At 33.0% G+C, this 15,473-nt stretch overlaps 1 pseudogene; it reads right to left on the bottom strand.

Annotated features, from left to right (window-relative positions):
* Positions 1-7,702: 7,702 nt before the first annotated feature.
* Positions 7,703-7,797, bottom strand: LOC123640789 (annotated as a pseudogene).
* Positions 7,798-15,473: the final 7,676 nt, after the last annotated feature.

Below are 15,473 nucleotides of genomic sequence, written 5' to 3'. Positions count from 1 at the left end.
CACTAACATAAGTTCAGACATAAGAGTATCTGCTGATAGAAATTATGGAATGTAAAATTAGGCACTTTTTTATTTTACCAGGTTTCAGAATAACTGGATTTGGGGGTCTTTGATTTCTTTGGGAATTATATTTTCATATTAATTTGGAAGTTTTAGAACAGTATTTCCTACTGTTATTTTAGTTCATATCCCAAAAGCTGAGTAGCATTTAATTTCTAGAATTATGTTGTAAAAGTATGTTTTAGTTCCTTATATAAAAATTCATTTTATGATATTTGGTGTAAGTTTTTAAAGTCAATGTCTCACCTTCCATCACTAGAAAATTATACCATTTTCCTTTAGAAGAAAAGTCTCTCCAGGTTATGATTCATGGGAAAAATAGCATGGACTTAAGGGTCTGAGTTACTTTTAGTGTAGAGTTTACCAGTGCTATGATAGTTTATTTGCCCTAACCCTGATATTTTTCATGTTAAATGAGAAGAGTAATTATCCTCAAGATTTTCTGTGAGAATCACCTGATTACAGTACTGTGCCTGAATGTACCCAAGACAATACTGTCATAGAAGTCACTCAATAATAATCATTCAATATTTTTGAATATTGTTGAAATGATACTCAATAGTTATTCAATAAATGTTACTATATATTTTTCAATAATTATTTTGACAAGTAAAAAAGACACTATTAAAATTGAATTATTTATTCAGTGAAAATTTCCAGGTTTTTAAAAAAGAATGTTTGGTTTGTCAGGCATTCATTATGCTTGAGTAAGCTATTATAATAGATATACTCTCAGCACTAGATTTGTTGACATAACAAAAGAAAACATCCAAAATGAAACACAGACAGAAAGGACTCAAAAACTAAATAAATAAAATAAGAGCAGAGCACTAGGAAGTGGTGACAATTTCAAACAGCAAGCATCCTAATATATGTAACATAAGTAATTGCAGTACTCAGAAGAAAGAATGAGCATAAAAAATATTTGAGGAAATACTGGCCAAAAATTTTCAAAATCTAAACTGACAGATTCAAGATGAATCTCAGTGAACCCACAACTTAGTAGTATAATGGCAAGTCAGAAGGAAGAATACCCCAAGGCAAATTTGCTTATTTTAATTTTTTTTAATAAAGAGGTATATTTGTGGCTGTGAATCAGATGGGATTAACAATCGTCAGCATGTCAAAAATATTTTAAGTAATCAAGTTTGTATTTTCTAATTGTGAAGAAAATGCAACCATTTTGTTCTGCTGTACCATATGATACCATAACTGGTATTAACAAGTTCATATTAATATTTCTATAATAATATATTGATTTTTATTTGCTATTGTTTTTATCAGAAGATGAAATTTAAACTTTCTCTCCCTCTGGTTATTAAGAGTTAAAGAACAAAGTATCCTCATCTTAATTTAGGTGTTCCAGGTGATTTTTTCAAAACACAAATGAGTAGTCACTCCCCAAAGTGGGGATGCTGTGAAAGAAGTTGAAGGGAAAATGTAGGTTCTACACCACATAACAGAAAACACTGTGCTAGCCTGGAGTGCTTAGCAAAATTGTTACAAAATAGATTCAGCAAGTACCAAGATATCTACTGGGCCTGGGAACAGTGCCCAGCACTTTCTTGGGTGCCTCACCACGTTTTTTGCTGTGGAGCAGCCTGCTCTGATTAGCCCTGACTGTTTTAAAACTGCTTTGAATATCCTGAAGTACACTTTAGCTAATTGTAACACTAAAATCCCTGTCTAGTGAAAAATTGTAATATCATTAACATAACATGGGTTGTATGATGGTGCACAATGATAGTACTGTGTGTGTGTGTGATTTGTTTCACTGCAAATAAACAATGATATTAACACAATATAAAAGCTCTACATCATTCATTGGGAAGGGATTTAAGGCAACACCACAGGGTGGGCAGATGCGGATATTGCTAGCAAGCTCCTGTGGAAGAAGTTCCTTGTGCCACCCAGGAGCAAGTGCCCTTGTAAGTAACCACTAATAAAAGGATCTAACTCACCAAGCTGGACTTGCCTGAGCCATTCTTTGTTCTCTCCACTCCATCTCTGTTTAAGGGGCAATTTTTTTATACTATCCAGGGATGTTTCCCGAAACAGAAGTAAGGTTAACCAGCAATACTAGTCTGTAATTGTTATCAAATAAGAAGATACTCACTTGGCAAAACATACCTGCCTCTCTCTAGCTGTGACCCTTTGCCTTGGCCAGAGTAAGACTATCCTAAGATTTTATTAGAGAAGACTATGAAGACTATGTAAACCTAAGAAATAATAAACAAATTTCTATTTAAATGTACTCTAAAACTAGAAGGGCAGGAAATCCATAGTATTAACTAAATTAAGAGAAAAAAGGGTTGATCATTTTTTCCATTTGTTCATTATTTTAGAGTAAGATTTATGATTACCTCAACTGAAATTCTGTATCTTAGTTTTGTTTTTATAAAGGAAAAGGAGAGGGAGAGACAAAAATAGATAAAACTTATTAAGCTCAAATATTCTTTTATAAGCCCAAAGATGATATCATTAACTGACTTGTTTAAATACATAGTTAAATCACTTTCTTTGGAAGTGTGAATGAACTAAAACATTTCCTTCATAAAGCAAACTATATAAGAAGAATTATTTTCTAATTCAATATTTTTGTTCTTTTTTTTGTTTGTTTGTTTTGAGACAGAATCTTACTCCATTGCCCAGGCTAGAGTTCTGTGGCATCAGCCTAGCTCACAGCAACCCCAGACTCCTGGGCTCAAGCGATTGTACTGCCTCAGCCTCCCGAGTAGCTGGAACTACAGGCATGCACTACCAAGCCTGACTAATTTTTTTTTCTATATATTTTTAGTTGTCCAGCTAATTTCTTTCTATTTATTTATTTATTTTTTTAGCAGAGATGGGGGTCTCACTCTTGCTCAGGCTGGTCTCGAACTCCTGAGCTCAAGCAATCCGCCCTCCTCAGCCTTCCAGAGTGCTAGGATTACAGGCATGAGCCACCACGCCTGGCCCATACTTTTATTCTTAAACTCAAATTACATAACAGATCCTCAATTATTTTGACGCACTCTGTTGTGGCCAATAATATTTTTTAATATTTGCTAAAAATCGCAGAATATTGAGCATTATAAAAACCATATATAATATTTAATTTCATGCTGTATTTAGGAAGTGATTTGGTGAGATTTAGATGTCAGGGTCCAAGCTTCCCCCAAACTTTGCTTTGTTCTTAAAGTAATGAAATTTAGGAAAAGGGGTTGGGTCTCAAGTGTCCCCAGGGAGTGTCTGCCTTATAGTCATTCAGTTCTTAAGGTCAAGCCCCTTGGTAAACTGCTGTTTATGCTGTAGCTCATCATGTTTCCGTGTGGGAGAATTCACTACAATAACACTTCAAGGCACTTTCCCCACCAGTTATCCATTTCTCTCTACGGGTGAAGGAGTGAGATTTCTGATTAGAGATTTAGCAAAATGGAACCAGACATGCTTAGCTTAGCTCTTTCCTCTTTTAGAGTCAGGGGTTTCTTCATGCTATAAATATTACTGGGTAACCTCAATAGAGAGGAAGTTTGTACCTGGGCAAATAAGTGTAATTCTTTGATGCAGTGCTAGCAAGCCATGTCTTCTATCCTAGCTTTTGTCATAAATAAAGATGATATATTTCGCTCCATCTTTCTGACTACTGCATCTAAGGCACACTTTCTCCTGTTGCATTCTTTGTATACATTTGTGAAGGCTCTTGTTTCATTCTATTGCATTTTTAATTTATGTGTCTTTTTCACTAGGCTATCAGTTCCATTATAGGTATGGGTTGTCAATTCCATTGCCCTATTTCAATTGCTTAAAAGGTTTAAGCATGGGAAATAGGCAATAAATGTGGAGTAAATGGATGAAAGTGCAGCAAGAATTCCATATGGCAAAAGTTATCTTGGATATATAGTGCAAGTTCTAAAATAAAGGTCAAATAATCTTAATAAACAGGCTTTCTGCTGCTTACTAGAATACAAAACACACAGGTGATAGATTGTAACAGGGAGCTAACCTCAATCCATAGTGTGCCAAACTTGGAGAATCAGGGAGACATTTCTATGCAATTAAACGCCCTGTGACACACACATGGAGTTTTTTCTGTTTCTTCCATTGGATAATTCATCTCGTGACCTGTGGTTCTTTTTGTGATTCTTTTTACCTATATCAAGTGTGAGAAGTAGAAGTTTTATTGAGGGTGAAAGAAGGCCCATTGGCACAATGACAAAAAAAAAGGCTTTGCAAGCACATGTGTTTTCCATTCTACTAGAAAGCAGTCCTTTCAGTGCAAAACACCTGTTTGATTCCCCAGGTTCTATTGCAGAGATTATCTCAACTTTGAAAACTATATATACATATATATGTGTATACACACACATATGTATATTTCAATACTATTTAGAAATATTCTTTAAGATTAAAATAAAATCTAGGAAGCAGAAATTTAGAATGATGAATGTAAGTAAACAAAAATGCATTATTGGGAATAGGGAATGTTAATAAAAGATTATTAATATTTATTTGCTAAAGTACTAACTTATGAAAAAAAGAATAAGACAGAATTTTATAAGTAGTAAGTAAAAAATAAAACTCTTCCAGGCCATGTTATAATGCTTCAAAAACCAGGCAAAAAAATGTTTTCATTTCCTTTCTTTTCCAAGAGGAAAATAATAGTAATAACTATGATATTGAACTGCCTCTGGGATTTGGTAAAACATTATAAAAAGTCCAACCTGCACATTTTTTTGGTTTTCATGACCTGAACTGAATGTGACCTTATCCCATATTTCCAACTTCCTTTTCAAAATTGAAAAATTAGTGATTTATAACATCATGTCATTTTTGGCTGAGGTTACATATCATAAATGATGTTGCACGTTGTTACGACATGCAGAGTTTTGAGCAAATATTTCTGTTCTCTTACCTCTTTCCATGTTGTTTGTTCATTTGTATTCCTAGGAGATGCCAACTGAACACAAATCTTTCTGGCACAGAGATCTTTAAATGAGTGGAAATACCCAACTACATTTTTGGTTTAGGACTTGTGCTAGCTATAGAATCCCTCAAGCCTACAGGAAGAAGCTATTAAAATGGATTCCCTACATGTTCATTTTGAATGGGTCAGAAGGTTACACAACAATATAAAACAGCACACTAGAGCTTTAAAAATGATTTATACTTTGTTACATTTATTAATACTAATAACTTTGAACATTTTATAGAGGGAAAAACCACTTTACTCTTGAAAATATCATGTCCATCTGTGGACATATGGTGTTCTTAAAGTATCCTTATTCACAGCATGATATCCTCATTTCTAAATTTTCAATACAGTTTGATTTTGTCTCAGATTTAGACCTTTCTTCTAGGAAAAAAGTTATCTTGGATATTAGAGAAAAATGAAATAGGCAAATTTCATACAAAGGCATGATATAGTACCAAGAAAATGTACACAATTAATTTGCAGAAATAATTTTTAAAGAAGAGTAGGTGTGATTTTAATTTTTATTTATTTCTATAAAGTACCTTATGTACCTATTTTTTTAAAAAATACATGTCATTTAATAAAAACAAAGGATTGTTATGAAATGCTTTTTATGCATCAACCCAGGTAATCCCCATAGTGCCCTTGTGAGATAGTTACTATCAGCATCCCCTTTTATAGGTGAGAAAGTGAGCCATGCAGTGCTTAAGGAACTTGCCCAAGGTGACTCAGCTAGTGTGATGGAATCTATTCCAGAGCTGGTGCCCTTACTCCTTATGCAGTTATTGAAACTACAGAATATTAAGGAAAAAAGGCACTCCAAAATGCTACAAAATATTCTTACTTATTTACTTCTGTCCATATGCCTAGGAAGTGCATTTATACTTACATTTATATTTACGGTTTCACCTATGATCTCTATACAAAATTTAACCTCAGGTTTAACTTATAATTTTATCATAAATTTTAGTCTGTTATTACATAGTATATTTAAATATCAGTTTGGAAGATGCATAAAATACTATACTTTATTTACTTATCCTTTTTTATTTGTGGAGGTTTAGATTGTGTGATATTTTGTCCTATAGGTATATGTATGAATATCATTATTATCATTATGGTTAATGCAGAGGCTTCTTGACTTACAGTGGGGTTATGCTCCAATAAACCCATCAGAAATTGAAATTATCATAAGTTGAAAATACATGTAATACATCTAACCTATGGAATATCATAGCATAGCTTAGCCTACCTTAAACATGTTTAGAACACTTACATTAGCCTACAGTTAGACAAAATCATCTACCATAACAAAGTGTTGAATATCTCATTAATTTATTTCATACTGCACTGAAAGTGAAAAACAGAATGGCTGGCTGTCGCTGCCCAGCACCATAAGACAGTATCGTGTTGCATATAGCTATCCAGGGAAAGGATCAAAATTAGAATTTGAAGTATGGTTTCCACTGAATGTGTATTACTTAAACACCATGTTAAAGTCAAAATAATGTAAGTCAAACCATTATAAGTTGAGGAGCTTCTGTATTTGCAGAATATGGCTGATCCTTTCCATTTATTATTAATATCTCACAATACTCATAACAGCCTTATGATCAGGAACATTTATTCCTTCTTTAGTAAGGAGGAAACTAGGCACAGGGCTGTCAAATAAATAATTGAATGTCACATGGCTTTATAGACGAATACAGGATGTGAATCAGTAGTCTCACTGGAATCTCTGCTTTTATGTATTTACTACATTCTTTCACATTGAATAAACTATTGTGCACAGAGAGTTATCCAGAGTCAAAGGGTAAGAGAATTTTCAAAACTGTAGATATATTTAGTCAGTTTGATATATGAAGGGGTTGTATTATTAACCTGTTCAACTGAACTGCAGATGTTACCCCAATTCTACCAGCATTGGGAGTTTCTCTCTCTCTCTTTCTCCATCTGTCTTTGTATCTAGACATATTTGTAGAAATATATTCAATTAAGTTATTTTAAAAGGAAAGATATACTTTTTAAATATATACTTTTTATTTAATAATCAATTGAATTAAAAAAATTCACATATATTAACATGGCTTTAATTTCCTTCTATTACATATTTTTCAATAATTTTGGCATTTTAGGTTACCTTGTAATGTATGGGATGTATTAATATAATAAAATATTATCCTATTTCTGTCTTACTTTTTTTTTTTTTATCTGTGCTTTCTCCATTTTTAAAAAGAAGCTTCAGCCACAATGGCTGAAGAAGATTCTATGTCATATCTTCACAGTTTTAATCCAGTAGAAGAGAGATTATGCTTACTCATTTGCTTCAGCCAAGTGCCAAAACAGACTAAATAAATATGATTGGTGCAATTTAAGCCAAGAGTATATCTCTGGATATAATCCTTGTGGCCAGGTTAATGGAGATCCATTCATTTGCCCAGTCCTAGCTCATAAAACTTTATCCCTGAGTCAGGAAATGGAGCTGTTCATAGGAAAAGTATGCACTAAGAGTAAGTGAGATGTGGCTTCCCAAATGAATATTGGGAACAGTTAATTTAAGGAATAGAAAGGAGTTCTGACTCACCAAAATCAATAGCTGTACCTTACATTAAAGAAAACAACAACAGATAATAATTGGCCTCTTAGAGTTGTGGGTGAAGATAACAAGTAAATAAGGACATATGATGAAGCAAGTGAAAATAAGAGTGGATATTATATTGTTATTATTAAACTGATAAGAACAGATACTATACTTGATCTTAGCCAAAAGGCCATAAAGCAATTGATATTATTAATATAAATGAATATATAGTGTAATGTTTGCAACTTTGGTATCAGATTGTGCTTACTTTGTGAACTCTCTAACCTTTCTATGAGCTAGTATATTTTATAAAATTTAAAATTCTTAGTTAATCAAAACATTACTATAAAGAAATAAACTATTCATACTGATCTTCAGAATATGTGCAGTCCAACAGGAAAGATGAAATATGTGAATACATTTATTTTTCAGTTACATATTTTTAAATTTGGAATAATAAATTATAATTCAATTAAGTCACAAAATGTTTAGGGCCTCAATAGTTCAGGAAGATTCCTTATATGGTAAAGTATACAAATAATATAGATTTTTAATGAGAATGTGATATACTGGCCCAGCAGAGACTAAACAGTCCTAGTGAAGAATTTTAGTTAATTAGGTACAAACAGAAGAGAATGATGACAAGTTAATCCTGTGCTTATATAAGCAGTGTATATCTAGAGAAGGTATTTGACAATGTGCAGTGGAATAGTTGTAACATTTCAATAATTGTAATGTATATCTTTCTTTAAACAATCTTGGTAGGAATTTTGTAATCATTTTAATTTGTGTTTATACTTGAACAAAAATTCTTGGCTTTAAAAAAAACTATTTCTTCATAGAATGTCTCCAAAACAGCTATATAGAAGTGATGTGAAGTTTTTACTTTATATTACTATATAATGAAACTCTTACTTATAAAAATGGAAATAAAACAATTTTAAAGATTTCAGAGGTTAAAAATAGCATCAAATTTAAAAAGGATAATTATTTTTATTGCTACATAAACCAATATATTATGTAAGTAACACAAACCCTTTTTTACTTCAGTGAGATATTTTTAGTTAACTCTTTATTAGTTTATGACATTGGCAGCCAATCTAAAGAACTATCCTTCTCAAGTTTTTTGACCTTTGCATCCTTATCTCCTTTTAGAGCCATATGTTTTCTCTAAGGAAGTTAAAAACTAGCATTTCTTGTTTGTTATATAAGCAAAAAACAGAAAGTACCTGGACTTCTTTTTCCATTAATATGCCAAGGTAGATGCTCTGAGAAAGTTCCTGATACATGATATCTATAAACGCTGGAAAATATGCAGCAATATTTCTTAATGCAACACCATGCTTGCAGGAGAGCAAGAAAAATTACCAGAGGCTGAAAAAAAGAGGAAAAACTTGTAAGCTAATTCTCAATCTATAGTCACAATTGGGGCATTTACTAGTTGTGGTAACTGAGAGTATTGGGCTTTAATGCCATATCCTAGAATATCCAGGGCCTCTGTAAAAAAATGCTGTCAAAAATTCTCCTGGCAAGCAAATATAACTAAAAAGGAAAATTGTTTATTTGAGCATTTGTAACATGACCGAGAAGTTTTACACTGAGAAAAATGATATTAAATAGTTCCAAGTTTGGTAGCAACCATGAACTGACAAAAGTGAATGCAAAGGACACCCATAGATAAAGTCTCTGAAAACTAAAAAAAAAAAATACTAAAAATGATTCAAAATATAAAATTACAAAACAAAAAACCATGAGTGCTATTTCCCAGGGGTGGATTTCAGAACTCAATCTCAGGCAATGCTCAGGTCTTTCCGAGTAGGAGATAGTATGGTTGAGAAATTGACCTGCAAAACAACCAGACACCTGATGAACTTGGGGGTGAATATTTTGGGGTTGGCTGGTATCAAGCTCTCACACCCACTGAACTGGCCAGCAAATAACCAATGTCTAAGAACATTCTGGAAGGGTGAAGTGGTAAGACAAAACAAAACAGCATCATTTTTGTGAACTCTGCTCATAAATTCACGGAGTAGAAGATTTTAAAGTCTATAAAGTATTGCTAGTGACATATTTTATAGGTGTCACAAAATTCCTCCAGTAAAAGTAGTATCTATCAGTCTTTTGACAACACTAACTAGCAGGTTGTATGGTATGCAATTCTGTTTGGCAGTTGGCCTCACAGTCCTCTACTGGGGGCAGGGTCTAGCAAGCCTCCTCTTTTGAGGGCTCAGCAGTCTGGGCAATTCTCCATTGAGGCAGTCAGACTTCCCTGCCCTCATCTCCCAGGTCCAAGGGGGCACATCCATTGATTTTAGCACCAATTACTTTTGATGAACTTTTGAAAATATATTTTCTCAAATTCATATTAACTTTTATTGTAGGCACTTTGGAGTATTAGAGTGGGAGTGAATAGTCTCTCACTTCTTATCTCAGAAACAATGAGTTTTGGGCACGTTCTTTAAGACGTAAACATGGCATTGCACTTTTGATTTCTTTTCTTAGACTTACAGACATATAGCATTAAATACAGAGTACTACTTTCTGCCACTTTATTCCAGTTAATGCCAGTGCAAGGAGGCAACTTTCCCTACATAAATGTATCTGTCAAATTTAAAGTTGATTATTTAACACTGTAATTTCCTTGAGCCCTTTGACAATTCAATCTAATATTCTTAGGCATCATGAATCATCTGAAAATTATGAAACTGAAGTTTTAGCTTCTCAACCACATAGAATAGTCTAATTGACCAGATACCATGCACACATTTATCTAAACTTTTAGGAAGAATTATCAAAAGGGAAATCTTTTGTACCCCTTCACCCAATGACAGTTTTATGGCTCAATAAAGGCCAATAAAATTTTTATTTGAGAGGAAAATATTCTAAAGAGAAACTGTGTTTTGGAACCAGTTCTCTGAGCAACATGTTCAATAGCTCTGTGAATACCATTATAAAAATGTTTTAAGTCCAATTAATTTTCAAAAATTACAGAGTTCACAAGTCAACATTTATTTTCTTTTTATTTATTGGTTGTTTTGTTTTTAACTCTTTAACAGAGACAACTCAAAGGAGCAGTTTGCTCTTTTGCATAATACAACACAGTTAATCACAATTAAAACTCTAAGAATTTTTTTTCATTGTCATTGATATCTCACTTTTTTTTGTCTTCACAGGAAATTCTGATTCACATAGTTTCCCAGCTATGATTTTATACCTTAACACTTGACCAAGTATCTATCTGTAAAGCAGCCAGTGTGCAAACCTGGAAAAGATTCTGAATACTTTTCCCAACCCCAGTGCTACCATTTCACTACTCAGCCCATTATTTCAGTGTTAAAGATGAGTGAAGGTTGTCTAGATGCACAAATATTAAAAATCTATTTGATATTGTACCTTTGGCTTTTTGCACCTTTAAAATTTTTGAAATGGCATTGTTCTGACTCATACAGTTAAATAATTTAAATAAGTATCATTTTTTTTTAAATCTCAAGTTGTTGTACATGTTTAGGACCATTTCACACATAAATAATTAGGTACTGTGAGACTGAGAACTGACATTTTTATAAAAATCTTTTTTAAAAAATAGATTTGTTTTACTTCAAACTTAATTCTTTATTCATGACTTCCCACTTTTCTCAAAAGTAATGTAGATAATCCCAATTTTGTGAAAATATAACTATGTAAAACATGAGGTATAGAGAATAACAACATAATTATTTATTGGTAACACACCAAACAAATTGAAAATAACAAGGAAAAATTTCCTTTTTGATCTGTCCTTCATTAATAAATGCTCTTCAACTAACATGGTAGAATGAGTCCATCTGAACTTCTCCAAAACTACTGCTTTTGAGAATAGAATAATTGGTATAAAAATAAACCAAAAAAATCTAACTGATCGTTTAACATTTTTGACCCCAAAAAAGGCATTTTATTGAAAGCTCTACCTTTGGGCTAATAATTTTTATTGTGAAATAATATAAATAATGTCAAATTAAGAATGAGATACTTATGCATACCAGAATGGCAAAAACTAGGAAACATTTCATTTGCTTCAGAAACACTATGTGTCATGGTTGCAATAATATCTGTAGTCACAAAATTTATCTTCTTTCTAATAGCAGCAGTAAATTCCTTCTAGTTACAATAATAGCCTGTTTGATTCTGCCTTTCATCCAAAAAGATTATTTTTATGTATATATGATGGAACTTATTAAATAAGCTAACCCCTGCTCCCACCTGAACATTTGATGTTGCTTATGAAAGCTATGCATATATCTAGGTGTTCCTGACAACTCCCAGCTTTCGTGTGTCTGAATGAAAAGTCACAGGGCACTTGGAGTCTTGAGGTTGAGGCAAGTTCAGTCAAAACATGTTGGAGCAATCCTGAGTGTAAATGTGAAAAACAGCAGAGCATATACATTACAATGTAGACAATTTTAATGAAGGAATTCATTTCTGTCTCCCTTTTGTTGAATAAACAGATGTAAACTGCATCCAAACTATAAGAAAGAACTAATTAATACACATACAATATCAATTTTCTTAATGTATGTGTGTCTATATCAGAACATACATGCACACACATACAAATACAGATTGACACATACTTTTGGAAGAGAAATAACAAGGGTAAGATCTTCATTTTCAAACTTGTCATAAAATCCCCACTACTAAGCAATGGCCTGCTTATAATGTTTATATTTTAAATGTATGCTATTGAACTCTACATTATTCTCAAAAGTTATACATTAAAAATAAAACCCAAAACATTCTAACACTTATGAGTCATCTATAGTTTACAAAATGGTCCTTTTATAGAATTTCTCATTGAGTGCCCAACAAGTAGACAAATACTATCAGTTTTTCCTTTTTACTGTCATGAAAATACTTTTAGATGAATCAAAGTCACATGGTTAAGTGGCTGTTATCAAATTCAGTAATTAATAACACCAAAATTTTTTGTAATTGCAGGATAATGTTTGAAAGTAAGTATTCTTGGAGATTTTAAAAATATTTTAAAATCGTAGTTTATTATTTTTTCCCTAATACCATAATATTCTATAAAGGCATAGTAGACATTTGAAAAGAATATCATGATAAACCATTTATTTCTAAAACATGAATATTATTGGGAAAATTTATTTTGAATGTTAGTGATAAAGGAACTAAAAATGGCAAAGCTATAATCCTGTGGTAACAATTAGTACAAGTGTTTGGCTTATAGCATGGAGGCAAATATTATATATTTCTTAAGGTAGAATTTTCCAAATTTCTCAAATTAAAATAATTATCTATGAGAATTATAAAAAAGTTGAATTGCAATCCAGACCTAGTAAATCACAATCTTCTGAAAAAAAGACCTGGGAATCCATATTTTTAATAAAAAGGCCATGTAATTCCTATAATTATAAAAGCTTGAGAGAAACAGTCTTATTATATTTTTTGAACTTCAAGGGGCATAAAGGAATAAAAATCACGTGAACTCTTTTGTTCTAAAAAATATATAATATCAAGTTTTAATTCCCTAAGTTTTGAGAAATGCATACACCTGTATAACCCATAAAGTTACCAAGTTGTAGAATATTAACATCATCCCAGAAAGTTTGTGTATTAGTCAGTGTTTTCCAAAGAAACAAAACACAGGAGTTTTTATAACTAACTAACTAACTAAATATATTAACATTTATTATGGGCATTGATTCAAATGGTTATGGAGGCCAAGAAGTCTTGTGATGTGTCACCTGCACACTAGAGAACCAAGAAAGCCAGTGGTATAATTTAGTCTGAGTCCAAAGGAGAGAACTGAGGGGCCTGTGCTGTAAGTCTTGGAGTCTGAAGGCCCTAGAACCTTCAGCTATGATGCCTGAGGGCAGAAGAAGATGGAACATCCTAGCTCAAGAAATTAGAACAAATTAGACTTTCCTCTGCCTTTTTGTTCTACTTGGGCCATCAATGGATTGGAATGATGTCTGCCCACTATTGTGAATGTGCTCTTCTTTACTCAATCTACTAATTCAAATGTTAGTATCTTCTAGAAACACCTTCACAGACACATCTCAAAATAATGTTTTACTAGCTATCCCTGTATGGGCATCCATTATTCTGGTCAAGTTGACATATAAAATTAACCATTAAAATTTTGCAATGCTCCTTCACAGTCAATCCCTGACCCACATGATGAAAGCAATGGCCATTCTGAATTTTTTCCACCAAAGGTAAGCTTTACCTGTTTTACCTGTAAGGTCATAAAAATTGAACCAAGCAATATTATTCTTTTGTTTAAGGATCAATTCACTCAGCATAAATTTTTTAAGATTATAATTTCCATGATGTTGCATGTGCCAGTAGTTTGTCATTTCTATGTAGTGTTCTATTTTATTAATATACCAAAATACATTTATCCACTCTCCTATTGATAGACACATGGAATAATTCCAGTTCGGAGCTATTATGGATAAAGCTGCTATGAGCATTCTTATATAAGTATTTTGTGGACATATGTTTTCATTTTTCTTGGGTAAATACTTACGATTGGAATGGTGGGGTCATAGGGTAGGTGTAACTTTAATTTTATAAGAAGCTTACAGACATTTTTCTAAAATAGTAATAACATTTTATACTGTCACCAATAATGTGAGTTCCAGTTACTCCACAATCTTCCCATCATTTTGTCTTTTCAGACTTTTTATTATGGATTTTATTTTATTTCCTTGATAAATAATGATGGTGAGAACTTTTTCAGGTACTTTATCATTCAGAGATCTTTTATAGTGAGTTGTCTATTTAAGATTGTGCCCTTTTTTATTGCCTAATTTCCTTCTTATTATTGAGAGAAGTCTAGACATTCTTTATTTTCCAGCTGCAGCCCTCTGCCCAGGGACAGTCCTCATTCTCAGCCCTTTGCCCTTTCTCCAAACACAGCAATGCTCAGTGAAAATGCAGCTGTGGAATGTCAGCGAGGCTTTCCTAATCCTGTTTGCTTCATGGTTTCTCCCATTGCCTTTAAAGGTTTTTGTTTGTCTATTTCTTTTTTTCCTTTTATATTTTTTTTATTTCTATATCTGGACTTTCTTTTTGTTCTCAGTGGGAACTTCGGCTAACTATAAGCCATTCCATCAAATGTAGAGGCAAAATTCCACCAAAAAAATTTAATAAATTAAATAGATTTGTGTTACCTACCTCCTTTAGTCAGGGTGCTTCAGAGAAACAGAACCACTAGGATATAGACAGATAGATGGTACAGCTATAGATATATGAGAGAGGATTTACCATGGGAATGGATTCACACAATTATGAAGGCTGAGAAGTCCCACGATAGGCCTTCTGCAAGATGAAGAACCGAGGAAGCCAGTAGCATAGCTCAGTCTGAGTCTGAAGGCCTCAGAACCGGAGAAGCATATGGTATAACTCTCAGTCCAAGGCTGAAGGTTTGAGAAACTGGAGGACTGCTGGTGCAAGTCCCAGAGTCCAAACGGCAGAGAATCTGGAGTTCTGATGTCCAAGGGCAGGATAAAAGGGGTGCCCCAGCTCCAAGAGTGAGAGAAAATGAGACAGTGAGCTAATTTGTCTGTTCTCTGCCTTTTTGTTATATCTGGACCCTCATTGGATTGCATGGTGCAGGCTCTTGTTGAGTGAGGGTAAATCTTCCTTATTTAGTCCATTGATTCAAAAGTTATTCTCTTCAGAAAAACCCCCTGGGTATCCCTTAAGCCAGTCAAGCTGACACCTAAAATTCACAATCACACTACCCTGTGAAGTGCCAGATGATCTGTCTACTGCTTTCCTCCCAACTTATCATCTTCCACTGTTCTCCTTGGACACTTCAAACCACACTTGCCTTCTCTTTTAATTCTGTGACCATGTCCCACATTTATT

Source organism: Lemur catta, chromosome 6 (genome assembly GCF_020740605.2).
Source record: "Lemur catta isolate mLemCat1 chromosome 6, mLemCat1.pri, whole genome shotgun sequence".
Taxonomy (NCBI): Eukaryota; Metazoa; Chordata; class Mammalia; order Primates; family Lemuridae; genus Lemur; species Lemur catta.
This window is presented reverse-complemented; position numbering and strand designations above follow the sequence as displayed.